This window comes from Haliotis asinina, chromosome 2 (assembly GCF_037392515.1).
Source record: "Haliotis asinina isolate JCU_RB_2024 chromosome 2, JCU_Hal_asi_v2, whole genome shotgun sequence".
Taxonomy (NCBI): Eukaryota; Metazoa; Mollusca; class Gastropoda; order Lepetellida; family Haliotidae; genus Haliotis; species Haliotis asinina.
Genome location: NC_090281.1, coordinates 6,086,789 through 6,090,859, shown reverse-complemented (window position 1 = coordinate 6,090,859; position 4,071 = coordinate 6,086,789). Strand labels below are relative to the sequence as shown.

Here is a 4,071-nt window from a genome sequence, read left to right as displayed (position 1 = left end):
GCTCTGACATTGGAAGCTTGACTGATTATGAGACTGACGCGCTACCTACTGCGCTACCGAGGCTTGAAACGCTGATCGGAAATCTAAATATATATTTCTCAACTGTCACAAATCACGTGCCAGACAAATGGAGACTGTGCTGGTTTTTCAACACCTTAACTTGCATTCGACTGTTGTAAATGATGCACAATGTGAGGAAACAGCAGTTAACATCATAATCCTGAGAGACGTAAGGAGGAGTGTACTTGAAAAAGGAATTGAAACATGCGTTTATTTTCTTCATGTAAGCACTTCCTGTGTTGTGGCTGTACAGCCATTTCGTGATAAATGGAGACTGTGCTGGTTTTTCAACACCTTAACTTGCATTCGACTGTTGTAAATGATGCACAATGTGAGGAAACAGCAGTTAACATTATAATCCTGAGAGACGTAAGGAGGAGTGTACTTGAAAAAGGAATTGAAACATGCGTTTATTTTCTTCATGTAAGCACTTCCCGTGTTGTGGCTGTACAGTCATTTCGTGTTTGCTGCATTTGTCACATATTTATCGGTCAGACTATTTCAGGCAGACGGGTACAGCAGTAGAAGAGCTGAGTGGAAATAGTTTGAAACAAATATGGTAATGATTATGAAGGAAAAACAGAAAAAAAAGAAATGCCCCGGGTGAGGATCGAACTCACGACCTTCAGATTGCTCTGACATTGGAAGCTTGACTGATTGTGAGACTGACGCGCTACCTACTGCGCTACCGAGGCTTGAAACGCTGATCGGAAATTTAGATATATATTTCTCAACTGTCACAAATGAAGTGCCAGATAAATGGAGACTGTGCTGGTTTTTCAACACCTTAACTTGCATTCGACTGTTGTAAATGATGCACAATGTGAGGAAAGAGCAGTTAACATCATAATCCTGACAGATGTAATGAGAAGTGTATTTGAAAAAGGAATTGAAACATGCGTTTCTTTTTTTCATGTAAGCACTTCCTGTGTTGTGGCTGTACAGCCATTTCGTGTTTGCTGCATTTGTCACATACTTATCGGTCAGAATATTTCAGGCAGACGGGTACAGCAGTAGAAGAGCTGAGTAGAAATAGTTTGAAACAAATATGGTAATGATTATGAAGGAAAAACAGAAAAAAAAGAAATGCCCCGGGTGAGGATCGAACTCACGACCTTCAGATTGCTCTGACATTGGAAGCTTGACTGATTATGAGAGAGACGCGCTACCTACTGCGCTACCGAGGCTTGAAACGCTGATCGGAAATTTAGATATATATTTCTCAACTGTCACAAATGAAGTGCCAGACAAATGGAGATTGTGCTGGTTTTTCAAAACCTTAACTTGCATTCGACTGTTGTAAATGATGCACAAAGTGAGGAAACAGCAGTTAACATCATAATCCTGAGAGACGTAAGGAGGAGTGTACTTGAAAAAGGAATTGAAACATGCGTTTATTTTCTTCATGTTAGCACTTCCTGTGTTGTGGCTGTACAGCCATTTCGTGTTTGCTGCATTTGTCACATATTTATCGGTCAGACTATTTCAGGCAGACGGGTACAGCAGTAGAAGAGCTGAGTAGAAATAGTTTGAAACAAATATGGTAATGATTATGAAGGAAAAACAGAAAAAAGAAATGCCCTGGGGTGAGGATCGAACTCACGACCTTCAGATTGCTCTGACATTGGAAGCTTGACTGATTATGAGACTGACGCGCTACCTACTGCGCTACCGAGGCTTGAAACGCTGATCGGAAATTTAGATATATATTTCTCAAGTGTCACAAATCACGTGCCAGACAATTGGATACTGTGCTGGTTTTTCAACACCTTAACTTGCATTCGACTGTTGTAAATGATGCACAATGTGAGGAAACAGCAGTTAACATCATAATCCTGAGAGACGTAAGGAGGAGTGTACTTGAAAAAGGAATTGAAACATGCGTTTATTTTCTTCATGTAAGCACTTCCTGTGTTGTGGCTGTACAGCCATTTCGTGGTTGCTGCATTTGTCACATATTTATCGGGCAGACTATTTTTGAGGCAGACGGGTACAGCAGTAGAAGAACTGAGTGGAAATAGTTTGAAACAAATATGGTAATGATTATGAAGGAAAAACAGAAAAAAGAAATGCCCCGGGTGAGGATCGAACTCACGACCTTCAGATTGCTCTGACATTGGAAGCTTGACTGATTATGAGACTGACACGCTACCTACTGCGCTACCGAGGCTTGAAACGCTGATCGGAAATTTAGACATATATTTCTCAACTGTCAGAAATGAAGTGCCAGACAAATGGAGACTGTGCTGGTTTTTCAACACCTTAACTTGCATTCGACTGTTGTAAATGATGCACAATGTGAGGAAACAGCAGTTAACATCATAATCCTGAGAGACGTAAGGAGGAGTGTACTTGAAAAAGGAATTGAAAAATGCGTTTATTTTCTTCATGTAAGCACTTCCTGTGTTGTGGCTGTACAGCCATTTCGTGTTTGCTGCATTTGTCACATATTTATCGGTCAGAATATTTTTGAGGCAGACGGGTACAGCAGTAGAAGAGCTGAGTAGAAATAGTTTGAAACAAATATGGTAATGATTATGAAGGAAAAACAGAAAAAAGAAATGCCCCGGGTGAGGATCGAACTCACGACCTTCAGATTGCTCTGACATTGGAAGCTTGACTGATTATGAGACTGACGCGCTACCTACTGCGCTACCGAGGCTTGAAACGCTGATCGGAAATTTAGATATATATTTCTCAAGTGTCACAAATCACGTGCCAGACAATTGGATACTGTGCTGGTTTTTCAACACCTTAACTTGCATTCGACTGTTGTAAATGATGCACAATGTGAGGAAACAGCCGTTAACATCATGATCATGAGAGACGTAAGGAGGAGTGTACTTGAAAAAGGAATTGAAAAATGCGTTTATTTTCTTCATGTAAGCACTTCCTGTGTTGTGGCTGTACAGCCATCTCGTGATAAATGGAGACTGTGCTGGTTTTTCAACACCTTAACTTGCATTCGACTGTTGTAAATGATGCACAATGTGAGGAAACAGCAGTTAACATCATAATCCTGAGAGACGTAAGGAGGAGTGTACTTGAAAAAGGAATTGAAACATGCGTTTATTTTCTTCATGTAAGCACTTCCTGTGTTGTGGCTGTACAGCCATTTCGTGGTTGCTGCATTTGTCACATATTTATCGGGCAGACTATTTTTGAGGCAGACGGGTACAGCAGTAGAAGAACTGAGTGGAAATAGTTTGAAACAAATATGGTAATGATTATGAAGGAAAAACAGAAAAAAGAAATGCCCCGGGTGAGGATCGAACTCACGACCTTCAGATTGCTCTGACATTGGAAGCTTGACTGATTATGAGACTGACACGCTACCTACTGCGCTACCGAGGCTTGAAACGCTGATCGGAAATTTAGACATATATTTCTCAACTGTCAGAAATGAAGTGCCAGACAAATGGAGACTGTGCTGGTTTTTCAACACCTTAACTTGCATTCGACTGTTGTAAATGATGCACAATGTGAGGAAACAGCAGTTAACATCATAATCCTGAGAGACGTAAGGAGGAGTGTACTTGAAAAAGGAATTGAAAAATGCGTTTATTTTCTTCATGTAAGCACTTCCTGTGTTGTGGCTGTACAGCCATTTCGTGTTTGCTGCATTTGTCACATATTTATCGGTCAGAATATTTTTGAGGCAGACGGGTACAGCAGTAGAAGAGCTGAGTAGAAATAGTTTGAAACAAATATGGTAATGATTATGAAGGAAAAACAGAAAAAAGAAATGCCCCGGGTGAGGATCGAACTCACGACCTTCAGATTGCTCTGACATTGGAAGCTTGACTGATTATGAGACTGACGCGCTACCTACTGCGCTACCGAGGCTTGAAACGCTGATCGGAAATTTAGATATATATTTCTCAAGTGTCACAAATCACGTGCCAGACAATTGGATACTGTGCTGGTTTTTCAACACCTTAACTTGCATTCGACTGTTGTAAATGATGCACAATGTGAGGAAACAGCCGTTAACATCATGATCATGAGAGA

At 40.7% G+C, this 4,071-nt stretch overlaps 1 non-coding gene across 1 annotated transcript; it reads right to left on the bottom strand.

Annotated features, from left to right (window-relative positions):
- Positions 1-655: 655 nt before the first annotated feature.
- On the bottom strand, positions 656-755 carry Trnav-cac (transfer RNA valine (anticodon CAC)). The gene is made up of 2 exons: positions 719-755; positions 656-691 (listed from the first exon to the last, which is right to left on the bottom strand). It is a non-coding gene; the product is annotated as a tRNA-Val (tRNA).
- Between the last annotated feature and the right edge of the window lie 3,316 nt (positions 756-4,071).